Genomic DNA, 17,589 nt, shown 5'->3' with positions numbered 1-17,589 from the left:
TGTATTTTATCTTTGAATGTGTGATCAAAGCAAAATCTAGAAATCCTGTAGTACAATAGCATATCTTTTCAAAATCAGTCTATGTATATTATAGTTAATTTGATGTTATTTTATTTGATGATATAATTTCAATCCTAACCAACTTGATAGTAACCGATTTTGACATTTAAACACTGAACTATATTCAACAGCTTCACCAGTTATTTTGATATCCGAACGTCTTAATGAATGTTGTGGGGTATTTTCTGTCAATTAGGAATTAAAATAACAGTAAAATCATCAGATACATTTTCATGGGAATGAAAAGCTGTCAAATGTGTTCAAGCAAGTGCTGGAAAGTTGTGACCACAGTAAGCAGAAGCATCATGGCTTCTTTATCTGCATTTTGACAAATTCCAGTCTAGCTTTTTTTTTTTTTTTTAAATTGTTTGCTTTCAACAGTTGAGTCCTACTTGTTTGTCCACTTATGCTCAAACGGTACCAGGCGGTGCCTTGACCTTGGGGTTCACCTTGAATCTCTTTGTAAGTTGTTTCAAGGTCTTTGGTTACCATTCACATTACTGTCTCTTCAGTTTGTCATCAGTTTTTCTCTTCCATCCACGTCCAGGGAGGTTGGCCACGGCACTGTGAAAGCTAAACTTTGCTTTCTATGGTCCATCTTCAGTGTGGTGACCACCAGACAGAAGAGTGATGATTTTTTACCACTTATGCAAGTCTGAAGACAGCCGCAGGACACAAAGATGTCACAATAGTAAAACTATTTTGAATTATTATAGTAATTATAATTCTTCCTATTTTGAGTAATTCAGTATATTCCAATACACTCCAAGTTATTGTAATTCATGCACAATTCAACTGACATTACCCATTGTAATGTCAATTCATAAGAAAATACAATAATCTTGTTAGCTAAGGAAGCCAGCAGATTGCATTCAATCTTCATGTCCATGAAGATCCCCTATCCTCAGTAAGTATGAGGTGACAGTAGAGAGGAAAAAACCTGTTTAAAGCTGATAAGAATAAAAAAAAAATGTTCATTTGACTCAACTGGTTGTGGCTCTGATCTGTTTTGTTGATTAAGAGTTTAAAGTTGCATCTGTGTGACCGTGTTATGGATCAGTGATGTGTCTGGGCTGTACACTGCCTCTTGCCCTGTGGCAGCGCTTCTTCATCATCTCATTTATGAACACTCATTTGTAAATGTTGAAGAACTTCAGAGAACAGTAGTTTTTAAATTTTAGGCTTTTCCATTCCTGCTTGATTAAGAATTTCAGCTGCTCTACAGCTCAAAATGCCTCCAGATAATAAACAATCATACAAATCAATAATACAACAAATTAGATTTTATTTATAATCATTTTTACGGTATTATTTTTTTGGACCTGGATAAGTGGGTCCTTTTTAAACATGGCCTCCAGCAGGGGTCACTGTGTGATCATAAATTAAAATCTGACCATGCAGATTTATTTTCCCCGTTTTTCTCCCCATTTGACCCCTTTTCATCAAATTTCAATGGTTGATTAAAGGAGAATATTGAGTTTTTATCACTCATCTTGTCAGAAAATATGTATTTGTGTGCTTCTGTGCATTTCAGGGGAGTCAGGTGTGCTGTAGACAGAAGTAGCACAAACTTCTTAATATATGGAGTCACTCATATTACTGACAGAAATGTATGAAGCACAAACTCAAATGCCAACAACTTGTGTTTATCACTTCTAAATAATCTTTACTTGAATGTTTTTATAAACAGTTAAACAAAATAAAAATATTCTTATGCTTCTCTTCTGTGGTTATTTATTTACATAATATAAGATAGTCGTTCCAGCACAGCTATTGCCTTGAAATCAATGCAGCCTTGCTTTTAAACATGTGGTGACAATTTTGTAGAACAATTGGGCTCTAGTGAAAAATGACAATCCAATGATGAATTCTTTCCTTTATATAAAAAATATAATGGGGCTAAATTTCTGCTGACCCAAAAGTTAAAGGGGAACAGATTTTGTTCTCATTTTGTTTCATCCCCTGAGAGCCAAAAGGTCCAAGCAGTTTGGTATTGGGATTTAGATCATTTGTTTAGATAATGTCAAAACATAAGTATTATGTTTAAATATGATATAATATAATATAAACAGAATAGTGCTCTTATTCATGCATGAAAATAACCCTGAAGTTATTAAATATCAAAACCTTTTGACTTCTTGGAGATGACAGGATCATGGATGTTTCCATTTTTTTTTCTTTTTGCTCATTTTTAACTGCAGAACTTCTGTAACTGAAGAAGAAAAAAACAAATGCAAGTAGGGAGTTATTTAACTCTTATCACATCTTCCACTAATCTGGTTTTTTCAGATTAAATTTATGAATTCATTAAATTGATTTTGATTTCCAAATATTGTAGGTTTTAGTTGATTGTGCTCTATATAGCATACACATACATATTCACTGACATATTGAATGGAACCACTTACCATTAATGACATGGTTTGACAATATGTAGCTGTTTCCATCAAAATAGCCTTTTTGAGAGCTGACCTTTCATTATCTTTTCATTGTTCATATATCAACATTTGTGTATATTTATTGTGCTTCATCTACCTGTCATAACATCATCTCACAGCTCAGTGTTAATTATGCATGAACTCTTGGATGGTGACTTTAGTAGACAGCAGCTGTGACGGTGCATTTAAAAACCTTTACGAGGCCTTGATCTAAATGTTCTTATGCAATTCTAATAAATGCCAAACCTGCTACACTATAGCAAATAGCAGGCCCATTCTCATTGTGGCTGAACAAAGATTATTCCGTAAGCATCCAAATTTTGAGTTTGATCAAAAAAAAAAAAAAAAAAGGTAAAGTCTGTATATATCAGATACATAAAATATCTGGAGTTCACTTCCAAATATGTGAAGGTTTATTTTCAAAAAATGTAATCTCCCATGACTGCCAGGAGAGGTGCTGTCAGATTTCCTCCTGTCTGCTGGTTTGTTTTGCCTTTCACAGCTGTTTTATGAAGACTGGTTAATAGACTTTGAGTGTGCAAGACAGTATGTGCCCATATGTGAGAGCTGGAGTGCCTACTTTCACTCAGGCAGCAGAATCACTACACATCTGGATCTCATCCTTCTGTAAGGGAGAGTCAACCATCAGAGAACTGAACAAACACTCTTGACCTTCTTGGTGTTCAACAATAAAAGGGGAGGTTCAAGCCTTAATTACCACACTCAGAAGTATAAGGATTTCCATAGATGTGAACCAAACTTTGGATTTCTTGAAAAGAGTCTGGATTGAGGAAGCAGCAAATGGTATATTTTTAAAAGAAATCTGCCTTTATAAATAATGACACTGTACAATAAAGTGCAGAGGCTCCACACATACCAAGCAAATGCTTGGGGTCCCAAGCCAGAAGGGGGCCCAGAGGGCCGACCAACTTTGTATCACAATAGAGCAGTGACATTGAGGAGACTTTGCAATGACAGTGATCGGCCGGCGGGGAACTCCTTACAGGGGTCCAGCCTCTACCTATAGCTCTCACAGCAAGTGGTGCATATGTAAACAAACCCGATGAGAGCTGGTCTATCAAAATGATGAGAAACTACCCATCTGGCAGTGAGAAAGAAAAGTAAACAGGAGAAGGAAAAAAAGGCATTGAGAAAGTGGTAAGTAGTGCAGATAATACATAAGCTAATTTAGCTCAGAGCAGATCAGTCTGTCCTGCTAATGTTGGGTGTTACAGTAAAGACACTTGCAATCAGCTTGTTTACTCAGCTTGGAAGCTGAAAATACAAGTTATCTTGGACAAAACTCATTTTTCAGCTATCAGTTCAAAGCTGTGTCCACTTTAATCTAAATGTCAAACCAAGAATGCCAAGTTATATTATTCATTAGCAAGACATTTAGAAAATGTCCTACTAAGGTGCATGGAGGGGTGGGTTGATGTTTATAAGTATTTTAATTTCCATGCCTTGTGCTTCTTAAAAATGTATTTATTCATGTCCTGTATTATGTTGTAAATATAAAACCAGTTTCATAATGTAGGATACAGCACAATGTGTTATTTTCTGTATTAGAACTAATAGAAATTATATTGCCTTTGATGAAATGAAATTTGTATACAATGAAGCAGAAGTAAATAGTTGAATAGTGAAAACTGACAAAGAACATTCAAAATTTGCATTTGAGGAATTTAATGCTATAACAACAAATCCCTTTAAAATTGAATTATTAAATAATCAGTTGCATTAATCAAAAGATGTTTTTCTATCACATTTTTTAATATTGTCAGATTATGTATTATATGTGCTTGATTTGTTATTGGACGGGCTCTCAGAATTTTTGCCTAAGGGCCCAAAAGACTCATATTACCTCTGAGTGCATCATTTCATAAAAATAAATACATAAAAATTAAAAGGACTACATTTATCACGTTCTTTATCCTATACCCTGTGCTCCAGGTCATGGTTCATTTCATAGCACATTTAATCATATCATAGTACCCGCATCTTCTCTTTCAGGCATCACCCTCTGACCTTCTCTGCAGCCACACATTTGCTTTAAATCTTTACTGGAAGTCTTTATTTTCCTTTCAAATATTTCATTTCCATGGATTATGGTTTGAGCCTTGCATTTGTCTGTGCCTTTAGACTCGTAACATAATCCTTTCACCCTTTTGTTGGCCTGATTCAGCTCCATTTTTTTCAACAGTCTTTTATGGAGTTAAATTCCTAAAAAGAGAATCACAACATGTAAATGTGTGGAAAATTGAAAACAGATTTCCTTTTTTTATTTTTACTTTGGCTGTGATGGATATAAGCCTCCTCATAGACAGCACAACCTTGTTTCATATTAAATCTGCTGCTCTAAAAGAAAAAAATCCTGGTCGATAGATCTATGCACCTTTTAAGTTGCCAGTAACAAGGTAGACTAGTTGTAACAATGTACACTAGTTGACAAATGATCACAATCTTACTAGAAGTGCGGGTCGCAGTGGTCCATGTCTCTTTATACAAATGCATACAAAGTCAGATTAAGGACAAAATCTGTTCCTTTCAAGAAGGAGGTGTTGGTGTGAACCATGACTTGATCACAACAACCTTCCCCAAATTATAGCTGGTCGAAGCTGGAAAAAGTAAAGAACAAATTTGCAGTAAGACACACTGTCTTCAAATGGAGGAAATTCCACACACTTTCTTGTCTGTAAGAAAAAACAAAAACATGGCTTTTGTAATTTTAAGAGGTCACAGATTTCAACAGCCAAGCAGGGAAAAAACCTATACCTGAATCTTATCCAGATTCTGAAACAAACAGACGGAAATACATTTTTGAAATCATGTTTTAGAATAATTAATTATTATATTTCTCTTAAGTCATTTTTAGCCATTAGAGTTTATTGGTACTTCTTTAAATCATCAGGTAGGCATGAATATGACTAATGTGGGGCTTTATTGGCTGCAATGATTGTAATACCCTTTGTGACATCCTCTGCTTTTACATTAAACAAGGATTTCTTATAACATTCATTCTGGCATTTTGTGTGTGTGTGTGTGTGTGTGTGTGTGTGTGTGTGTGTGTGTGTGTGTGTGTGTGTGTGTGTGTGTGTGTGTGTGTGTGTGTGTGTGTTGTTTCTCACAACCTGTGGCATGGAAAGGATCATTTGCACTGGAAAAATATTTGCAGGACAGATTGATTCCTCAAATGTGAAGTAAAATGGAGTGCAGAAAATGCTACTGAAAAGTATAGCTCAAAAGTAAATTAATGCAGTCAAGTCGCTTCCAGTTTGTACCAAAAAGACTTAAATGTCATTATGACCAGATGTTTTTCAGTGGAAATGAATAAAGTATTACTCATGTGTTAAAAATGGAAAGAAAATAAAAGTTTTGGTCTCTTTTGTCCTTCACTTGTAAATATTGTCCAAATCAGCATAATATATATGGTGTTATATTATTAGTCCACAGTCCTGCACAAGTCAGTAATCAAGCATTAGATCATGAAAATACTTGCATTTATGAACATGGGAACCTTTCCCATTTCTGTTATTCCTGGCTACAGGCCTGACTGGGACATTGCAGAGAAACATGTCATAATTACTCAAATACATTTAGATTTAGAAGGAGAATTGCGCAGATGCTGTGATTTTAAGCAAACTACACCTACCCATGAGACAAACTTCATATCACCTGCTCTTTCTACCAAAATATTGAATGCACTTACAGTGTTTATGGAACTGATACGTGCTTCTTCCCAGAGGGTGTGATGACAGGCAACTGTTTGTTCAGCCAAAGGCGATGGGGCCACGCAGCCTCCGGTTTGGTCTTCAGATTGGAGTGGCAACAGGTGTGCTGACTGGGAGTGGATGGTGTTGATGGACATGGTAACAAACAGCAGACCTGCCAGGAACAATCATGATATCTGATGGAAGTTGTGGCAGCTGCTACAACAGCTCAAAGAAACAAAAAACATCAAATCGCTCACAGTGTAATGGAGCTTTGGTTTCAGTGTCACCATGTTTATATGTTAGCCGTGAGCTGTACAACAGCATAAAATGTATTCTTCTAAAACTTCGGTCATAGGCTATTCCATGTGTTTGTGAAGAGGCTTTGCATCATTAAGTAGCTCAGGGTCTCCTCCTCACTGACGTCTCTTATCGGCACCCAGCCAACAGCAATCAGTAAATATCAGCTGAGGCAGGAAGAGTGAGGGATGAAGGGAAGAGGCAACGAGTAAACTTCCTGCGGAATGCAGCACATTCTCCAGCGAAGGGTGGAGTGCTACTTACCGACAGAAGAGGGGAGCATTTAACCCTCTTTCTGTTTTTTTTTGTGGTACCAGAACACTAACAAGGAATAGTTCAGTGTTAGTAAACAGAAGGGGATATTTTGGAAGATAAGACTTTTCCCCAGGAATGACGAAGTGATGATCTGAAGTCAAAGCCATGACTATATCAGTTGGCATTTTACTTGTTTGTGACACAAAAAAGTCACCATCTTTTTTTAATTTAGTCTGATTTCTTTTTAAGAGAGCTGTCTAAATAGTGGCACAGAATATGAAGCCTTTATTGTTAAGATTATGCTGTATGTCATACTGTATAAAAGAGGAGGCCATTTTTCGTTTACTTTATTTTTCTGGATCGGAGGTGATCTGAGGACATGCCAACAGGAACAAATGACTGTTTGCGAAGATTGTCTAAATACAGAATTGAAAAACTTAAAAAAAGAGAGAAAAAAAGATGTGTTTACTGTGCCACATGATGTCATAATATAGAATAGGGAAAAAGACACTGGAGAAGGTTCTGGAATAGTGCCTTTGTCCTTCCTGCTGGGCTTCGTACATTTACAGATTTCTTGCATGAATACAAATCATGTTTACAAACTGAATGCAACGAATAAACTCTTAGAGCATCTTTTACCAATCAAAGGTCCCCATGTGGATTTTAGCAGTCAAGGCATTTGACATCTTTTATGTTCATGCACAGCATATTTTATGGATCTTCGGCTTGTCTTTAGCTGTTGGATTGCTTAAACACAATTTCATTTTTTGGATATTACCCAGCTTTGAATTGTCTAGTGTTTGTTTTGGATTTCAGTCTCTCAGCAGAGAGGCTTACGGAGCTAAACATGGTGAAAAACTGCTGACCAACTCAACGATAACATATTCTGTTATATCATATAGAGATGGCCCAGAGAGTCCCAACCCTGAGGAGAGAAACTGTCGTAAAAATGTTTAAATCTCTGTATCAAGAGGTATAAAAACTAGAGAAAATTGACTGAATATGTCAGTGGGTAGTAGTAGCAGTAGTTAAGAAAAAAAAGTGTGTGGGTTGTAGGAAAAATGGAACTGAATGACCTACAATGTAACTTTCGGTGTTTAAGAGATACAATTAGCACTTTGAACAGTCCATGCCTTTATAATTGATTGGATTCATGTGACTAAACAAATCACCAAGTTATGCCAACACAGGCCATCGATTAAACTCCAGTTATTTAGATAGAGCTAATCCTAAATTGTAAACAGAAGACAGCAAAGTCATATGTGCTGGAGTAAATATCTCTCCTTTTTCAAGAAAGATCATGCTGCATTTATAAAACCAGTTTCTGTAGCGAAGAAGAAAGCTGCTTACTCCCTGGCGTAAAGGAGATTGATATCCTTACCACCTTCATCTTCCCTCTCAGCGCAACACACTGCATTCATCACGTGTTCGGCAAGTGGACTGCAATCAGTGAAGACCGTGGGTAAGACTTGAACTCACCTGGGCACACTGACCAGAACAGCAGGAAGGAAGTGATGGCGCATACACAAGTCATGAGTGAAGTGTGACATTACCACTTTTGTAAATCCGCTCCTGTATTAAAGCCATTTGTCTGCATAATGGAGGTTCAAATAGTTGATAAAACTGCAGTTAAGCTATTAAAAAGAAAAGTGGATTTTTGTTGTGTTTTGTTTAAATTACAAGATACACAGTTTGTAAGTAAAATGATCCTCCTATATGTCGGGCTGAATAAGTTAAATGTCCCTTGTTGAGGCAGATGTCTGCCCTCCCTGAGTCTGTTTCTGCTCAGGATGTAGGCTGAATTACAGTGAAAATGCAATCCTTTGATTTCTTTTGGTTGGCGGATTTTAATGAATTAACTACCGGTACATACAATTAAATAAAACTGGATTGAATTGGGGTTCATGGGAGTTTGCCCAACCAGTCTACATGTGCTTTGTGGATCTGGAGAAGGCATTTGACCGTGTCCCTCGTGCCATTATGTGGGGGGTGCTCAGTGAGTATGGGGTCCGGGGGCCTTTATTAAGGGCTGTCCGGTCTCTGTATGATCGAAGCAGGAGTTTGGTTCGCATTGCCGGCAGTAGATCAGACTTGTTCCCGGTGCATGTTGGACTCCGGCAGGGCTGCCCTTTGTCACCGGTCCTGTTCATAATTTTTATGGACAGGATTTCTAGGCGTAGCCAGGGGCCGGAGGGGATCCGGTTTGGGAACCACAGGATTTCATCTCTGCTTTTTGCGGATGATGTTGTCCTGTTGGCTTCATCAGACCGGGACCTCCAGCATGTGCTGGGGCGGTTTGAGGCCGAGTACGACGCGGCAGGGATGAGAATCAGCACCTCCAAATCCGAGGCCATGGTTCTCCATCGGAAAAGGGTGGCATGCCTTCTCCGGGTGGGTGGAGAAGTCCTGCCTCAGGTGGAGGAGTTCAAGTATCTCGGGATCTTGTTCACGAGTGAGGGAACGGTGGAGCGTGAGATTGACAGACGGATCGGTGCAGCGTCCGCAGTTATGCGGTCGATGTACCGGACCGTCGTGGTGAAGAAGGAGCTGAGTCGAAAGGCGAAGCTCTCGATTTACCGGTCAATCTACGCCCCTACCCTCACCTATGGTCATGAACTTTGGGTAGTGACCGAAAGGACAAGATCGGGGATACAAGCGGCCGAGATGAGTTTCCTCCGCAGGGTGGCTGGACGCTCCCTTAGAGATAGGGTGAGGAGTTCGGTCACCCAGGAGGAGCTCGGAGTCGAGCCGCTGCTCCTTCACATTGAGAGGAGTCAGCTGAGGTGGCTTGGGCATCTGTACCGGATGCCTCCTGGACGCCTCCCTAGGGAGGTGTTCCAGGCATGTCCCACCGGGAGGAGACCCCGGGGAAGACCCAGGACACGCTGGAGAGACTATGTCTCTCGGCTGGCCTGGGAACGCCTCGGACTCCCCCCGGAGGAGCTGGAGGAAGTGTCTGGGGTGAAGGAAGTCTGGTCATCCCTGCTGAGGCTGCTACCCCCGCGACCCGGTAACGGACAAGCGGCGGACCATGAGTGAGTGAGTGAGTGAGTGGATTGAATTGAACTAGAATGAAGTGCACAGAATTGGATTAGACAATGAACGGATTGAATCGTGTATTTAAGTGGGGATTAATTTAAATTAATTACCGACTCCGTAAAATATCCTGACTTTTGATCTGAATTGCTATGTAAAAATGCTAAATTGAATTAAGGCAATAACAGCTTCAGGCTGTATGGAAGCATAAAAAAACATCACAATAATGCTCCTTAGTAAAAAATCAGATTTTCCATTAACAAGAATATTTATGGAAAACTTTTGAGTTTTTGTGTCATGGAGTTGATATTTCTGAATCTGTGCTTCAGTACAGGATGCAAGTGAATAGATTATATTTCTTGTCTTTAATTTTACACAACATTAAATATCCTTTACCACAAAGGAAATTATAAAAGTAAAAATCCCTTGGATGAGCTAGTTTTTTAATTCAGTGCAAAACAAAACAATGTTTGGCTTTAATCTATTTGTTTCTATCTAGTGAAGGGAGTCCTCCTTAGACTCTTTGCAAGATGTCAAGTTGATGCCCAAGTTTTGAAATGATAAATTCTTGCCATATGTAACTCTGTAACTGTAAAGTATTTATTGTACATCTTTTTGTGACCAAACAAAAATGAGCTATCTCTAAACCACGAGAGACTTTCCTTCTGTTCTCTCCTGGCAGGAGCTGAGAACCATGAAATGAAACGATAGAATCTACAGTTGTCTAAGTTTATGGATACAGCATGGCAACATTTTGATGTTGCTACGCCACAATCTTCAAGATTCAAGAGGGAGAGGTATGATTAGATGATGTTAATACACAAAGGACAGATTTGGAAAAAACAGGTCTTTATTCAAAAGCTGTGTTAAGAATTATCACACTTTGAATCAGATGTCTTGGCAACATCCCACAGGCGCATACTTCACAATTGAACTATGCGGATGAACTGCCAATGTTTGACAGTTCTGTGTACACACAAACATGCAATAAGACAATTTTAATTTATTATCTGTAATTATTGCATTAAAAGGGCACCAAGAGCAGAATCTTAAGCACTTAAGCAAAAAAATAAAACTTCCAGACTCCCTTGAAAAATGGGTTTTATGAGTTTTGACGTTAAAGGAAACAACAGCTTTTGAGTCGGTCCACGTTCAAGTCCTGGCCTGTGGCCCTTTGCTGCATCCGCCCCCGATTTCCTGTCCAGCTACTGTCAATAAAGGTCACTGGAGCCAAAAGTCGTGTTGCAGCAGCTTGTAGGCTTGTTTGTGTCTTGAATGTTTTACGCTGAAGTGAGCAGAAGACATGTAAAATCCCTGTCTGAAAAAATGTCCCCATTTAGATAATTTTGTCACAGAAACAATCATAAAACGTCGTATGAAATGAATTTTGCGAATGCTATTACTCTTCTTGTAATTTGAGACCAATTTGAACAAGTTGTCTCTTTTACTTCCTTTTCTTATGCAACACAAGTCGCATACAGCTGTACATCCAAATTCGTTTGACCCAGTCTCTATCTCCACAGCTCACCTGCTCCAACAATGCTCGATTTATTTCTGCTCGGGCACAATCAAATAAATGCAATTCTTCCAAACTTGCAAGTAAATAAGCATGTTTATTCATTTTCAGTTTGTGATTGGTAAGATTCCAAGGATAATGCTCAATCTGATTTTAACTACTTATTTAATTAATTATATGACTTTTACACCTTGTGAACATGAACTATGATTGGATTGGATAATACTTGGAAAAACAGTGAGCAAGAGTTCTGAAGTTCATAAGTTAGATCTGAAACCACCGGTGAATCTTCATTGCGTACGTGCGGATCATAGTTCTCCAGGGATGAGGCTCAGTCAAAGCTTACTTCATGCTTGGCTGAGGGAACAGGTTAACAAACATAAGACAAATGACTAGTCACTGTAAAATGAGACGAAGACAAAAATGGTGTGAAGTGGAGCAGACATTAAGTGGGTTGTCATACACATCAGCAATGTTTTCTTAGCCTGACATCTCATCTCTGGTCACAAAAATAACACATAGGTTTCTGGCAGGCTAAGCACTTCAGAGTGAAAAACCACTGAGCTGCAGCAAGAGGATAATGCTTTCCCCTGATCTGAGTTCATCATAGTCATATGGTATATAATGTTATTCAACAGGAAGATGCTGCTGATGTATAGCTCGAAAGACATGTTATGCATCTGGATAAGGTGACTTGTTGACCATGTTTTGCCAGCCTCTGAATTACTGGTTCAGTAATTATCCAAGTTTATTGCAATCTTGACTATCTTGGCAGCTTTTCCATGAATTTTCTCTTTGATATTGGGATGGTAATCCTAAAAAGAGAAGTCAATGTTACATGCGCAGTTAAAGGCTCAAGAACTACAAAGCAACTTCCCAGATTAACCAGAACTATTGAAGAATCTTAATTTCTGCATTAGAAAAAAACCTTTGTATGCTAACCATCTTGATACTACCTGTTATAACATTTTAAAAACCTGTCTAATAAGCTGTCTAATCATTTTCCTCTCCTGACTGAATCACTCCATCCCCCAGATCTCAACAAGGTTTTTGATGAAATTGATAAAAGTGTGTCAAAAAAATCCCATCAGTAAGAGACAAAAAAGAGAGGAAAAGTTTTGAAAAGCTGTCAAGCCCCAACAGATGTTTGTGTCAAATTTGACCAAATTCCTAGGTGGTAAAGACATGACATCCAAATTACTTTAATAAGCAGAGAGAGATGATTATGTTTCAATGACAACAACTCATGTTTCGGTGTATTATGGGAACCCAGTCACCACAAAAGTTGTCTCAGCTGTGGCACCTTCCGCCTCCAGAAGCCTGTGTTCTTTTGCATTTTTTTCAAATCATTTTCATCCATAGGACAAACAATTACGGTAAAGAAGAAACATGGGAGAATACTCTCTGGTTATCATTAATAGTTAAGGAAACTTTATGGGGTTCTGCTCCTAGATCTGTCGTCTCCATTCACCGAATCATTGCCTCCAGCTCTCAACTACTGTGTTATGAAGAGAACTGCTCTGTCTCTTCTTTAAGTCGATGGATTTTGTCAGACCACGTAGGAACAATTTTCTTGTGTTTTTCTCCAGCTGTGGTGGGTTATAAATCATGGTACCAGATGGGTGGGTGAAGTGGTGACGATGTGCTGTAACCTCTGTTACAACAGATCATTGGATCCAGACAGCATCAGGCTGGGAAAGGATTAATGAAGTATGAGTTTGGGCTGAGAGCCCTGCGCCAAGTGGTGTCGTTGCAAAAAGAAAGAGAGAAAAAAACACTAGAAAGTTCCCCTTCGCCTTAAAATACACAACTGATTTCATCCCACAGAGTCAGTCGGGCTTTCACCAGAACAATCAATGGAGGGCATCATCAGTCTTTAATATTGTTTATCAGGCTACAACCAAAAATTGGCCATCTTCAGTCGCTGACAGCACAAAGGACATGTCTGGCATTGCTTCTTTCAAAGTCACTCTGCACTTACACACAAATCATTAGCCCCCAAAACCACACCCTCTTTACAAATCTAATCGGGGATGTCTAATGTGTCCTGTAATCATCCCAGTTATCATGATGGCAAGAGCTTAAAACGAGCTGAAGTGTCGCAGACTGCCAAAATGTCACTGCGATGGCGTCACATCCTTCGGTGTGTTGCAGCTCCAATTAATTTGGTCAGACACATGCACATTTAAAAAAAAGATGTGAGTTCAGCAAAAAATAAATACACAGCTGATGTCTGTGTGCCAGCACAGAGGTCTGCAGATGTTCGCTGTGGTTTAAAAGCCATTAGAGATCATAGACAAGTGAGGCAAAGACTGACAACACAGCTGTTTGCAAAGCCACAGATGTGAGGCAGAAATGACTTTTTCTGTGATAGATTCAGTACATTTCTATCAAACTGGTGAGACCCCTATAATGTTTGGCAGTAAGAATTAAAACATGCCTACTGGTTAATGTTGTTGGTAAAATGAACAATTACTACCCTTATTTGTGTATGTAGCAAGCATATTCTAATGATTTCCATGGAAAAAGCTTATTTTTGTGAATAACCTCACTGCCCTTCTTTTCCATGGTGGGCAGAACATCAATTTCTCATTGCTCACTGAAAAACTAAAGACAGATCCCATATACCACAACACTGAAGCCAAAATGAACCGAAGCCTATTGACGTTCTCATTAAAAGGGCACCTGTCACAGCGTAATGTATTAGGGCAGAAGTTTTAACATTATGTTTTGGAAAGAAGAAAAATGGACAGGCACTCTTTTTACAAGAGCCATACTGTGGTGGATAAACATCCTGGTAATTTTTGCTCAGTGTTTGATTAGCTTTGATTAGCCGAGAGGGTGACGAGTCCGTGTATAGACAGGAGGTGGAACAGTTGGTCCACTGGTGCAGTCCAAACCACTTGGAGCTGAACCCGCTCAAGACTGTGCAGATGGACTTCAAGAAAAACCCACCGCCACTCCCCCCCCACCATCCTCAACAGCACTGTCTCCACCACAGACACCTTCAGGTTCCTGGGATCCACAATCTCTCAGGACCTGAAGTGGACCACCCACATTAACTCTGTCCGGAAGAAGGTTCAGCAGAGGGTGTTCTTCCTGCGTCAGCTCAGGAAGTTTAACCTGCCACAGCAGCTGCTGATCACCTTCTACACTGCCATCATACAGTCTGTTCTCTGCACATCCATCACTGTCTGGTTCAGATCGGCCACCAAACTAGACAGGCACGGATTGCAACAGACAATTAGGTCTCCGGAGAGGATAATTGGGACTAACCTCTCATCTATCCAGGACCTGTACCTGTCCAGGACCAGGAAACAGGCAGGTAGCATCTCTGCAGACCCCTCACATCCAGGACACAGTCTGTTTATACACTTCTCTCAAACGACATAGGCAGGAAAGAAATGCGCACGGTGGTCATCGATCCAGTCGTATTTATACTAAAAAGGGAGGTGAAAAAAAGGGAGGTGACTTTGTACGTGAACCGCATCTGCCAAACGTATCAGACCTTCAGTGTCCCTGTTTATTGCTTCCTACTTAGGATGTCAACCTTGATAAGGGATGAGACCCATCAGTGTTAAAATATCTGTTTCTCTCCATTGTCTTCACTTAAGAAGAGTAAATATCAGAACTATCTTAACAGCCTAGTCATAAACCCTACAAATAGAGAAAATAGTCGAGCCATAAAACAGGGGCTGGCTCTGCGACTAGAGAAAACAGCTGAACTATAGCTGAACTCCTGAATAGGAGATAACAAATAGAGAAAAACCACCAGTGTAGAATCTTGTAGAAAAACCCTTCAAACTCTTAAACAATTTCATGAAATCCTAACAATTGTCTGTAGGTTCAGATGTGGTGGTATGTTTTCTGTTGGGTTTTTGATCCCTGGCTGCTGGCTGTTGTGTTTTCTGTTTCAGGCTGGGCGGGTCTGTGGAAGTCTGTTGGCATCACATCTGCTGGTCGTTGGTAATCATTTATGGTTAAAAAGCCTGCACCCTCCTGGAGTCCGATGCCAGATTATTACCTTTTTTGGATATAACACAGAAGCCTGCTTGGTTGCCTTCTTGGTCACTCCTGCCCACCCAGCCTTCGCCTAACCCAACACAACAGCCCACCTTCGAGCCCTATCCCTCCTGGACCATCCCTGGATTCTCCTCTCTGCCCTTTGACCTGGACCCTGAATACACCCTTGGCTTCCTGCTGCCTCCACTCCCCCTCTACATAAATAAATCCCACAAGTCCATAATCCCACAGTCTTGTGTTTGCTTTTGGGTCCAGCCTTCACCAAAGCCATAACATACTAGTCTGAATGCATTGTACTGTTGGTTCTCCAGAAACTACTGTACACTGACTTGGCTCCTGTCAGACTGTGAAAGCAATATCATGGCAAGCCAATTTCGCTTTCTGTTAGGTGGTTCTAAGTATTGAAATACATTTAGAGGAATAATTGTTCTTTGTATGTTGGCATTATGGCTGTAGAAGTGTCCTAGTACTTATACTTGTGCTGGAGACTCCTGATTGCAAAAATCCCAATTTGTCCACTGTGTTGCTTTACATTTGTTTGTCATTTGATGAATGGTTAGCATTAGTTTGGTCGGTGTGCTGTAAACACCAACTAAGATGCAACTGTCCACTGTACACCTTGTTTTGAAAGCATTAGGTGAGGGAGTGGCAGAGATCCTCTGGTATCCGTGGAAGGTCATATGAACTTGACAAATGTGCTACTTTCACTTGCTTTAATGTTAGGGCAGCTGTTTACGGTCTGTAAATACCTCCAAAGCACAGACTGGCTGCTTGTTAAACTATCATTTATTGTATTTTCATATTAATACTATTTAAATGCACGTTAAGACTTCTTCATGGATACTGTTTTAGTACCCTTCATGCCATCAAAACACCTCTGACTCGTTTGTTAAATGATTTCGGCATAATCTATAATCTAAAGACATACCACTCCAGAAAGTACCGGGCGTGTCACCCCACTGATTAGACTACCACGGTGGCATTAAACACAGTGGCCTATTTTAAAAGTTCAAATAATTTACTTGTACAAATTACTATGCTCTCCTACCAAAGCCTAAGTGTACTCGCATTTGTCTGAGTTTTGCCCAAAGAATCAGAATCAGAATCAGCTTTATTGGCCAAGTTTGAGCATGCCAGACAGGGAATTTGACTCCAGTTATTTCGCTCACTGTACCCAGATTTAAATAGTTGCAAACAGAAAATAGACAAATGGCTCTTATTACCATATATACTATTTAAAAAAGTGAAAGGTGCAGCAGTATGAGGTAGACATGGTTATTGAATGGTGCATTGTTACAGCATATGATTGTGGTTATTAGGGTCTGAGCACTGACAGTGCGAAGGCCCTATTGTATCTGTAGGAGATGGGTTTTTTTTCCTTCTTCCGACTAAATGAGGGCCTTTTTGCCCCCCTAAACTTGCCCCAAAAGTCACCAAATTTTGCACGCAAGCCAGGCCTGGCAAAAAATTTGATATTTAATGGTTTGCATTAATGGGTGTGGCCTAATGGCTCAACAGCGCCCCCTAGAAAACTTCGTGCCTCAAGCCCCACAATACGGTTTGACGTACATGCACGAAAATCGGTACACACCTGTATCATGTCGCAACTTAAAGAAAAGTCTCTTGGCGCCATGGCCGAAACCGAACAGGAAGTCGGCCATTTTGAATTAATCGTGTAATTTTGGCGCAATTTATGCCATTTTCACATGTCGTACTTTAATTAACTCCTCCTAACAGGATCGTCCGTTCGACATAAAACTCGCTCAGGAGACACAAACGACGGTAACGATGAAAAGTTATCAAAATCGTGAGTTTTCGTGAAATGGCGTGGCCGTGGCGCCGCGTCAAACTTCAACATTAAACAGGAAGTGATACTAGTAGCTGATTAGTCGATATTTGATAGATCCTATTTTCTGCCACAACTTTTGAATGGTTTGACATAGAGAGTCGTGGGTGGTGTCATCGAACTCGGTTTTGAGTCCTTGACCATAATTGCAAATTGCAAATTAGCCCCGCCCCTTCTTCTGATTGGTCGATATTTGATAGTCCCTATTCTCTGCCATAACCTTTGAACGGGTTGTGATAAAGACATGTGGGTGGTGTCATCGGACTCGGTATTGAGTACTTGACCTTCATTGGCCTGAATTAGCCTTGCCCCTTCCTTTGATTCGGTCAATATTTGATAGTCCCTCCCTATTTTCTGCCATAACTTTTGAATGGTATGACATACAGAGTCATGGGTGGTGTCAAA

This window comes from Cololabis saira, chromosome 9 (genome assembly GCF_033807715.1).
Source record: "Cololabis saira isolate AMF1-May2022 chromosome 9, fColSai1.1, whole genome shotgun sequence".
Taxonomy (NCBI): domain Eukaryota; kingdom Metazoa; phylum Chordata; class Actinopteri; order Beloniformes; family Belonidae; genus Cololabis; species Cololabis saira.
The sequence above is the reverse complement of the archived record's forward strand: the minus strand, read 5'-3'. Positions refer to the sequence as shown.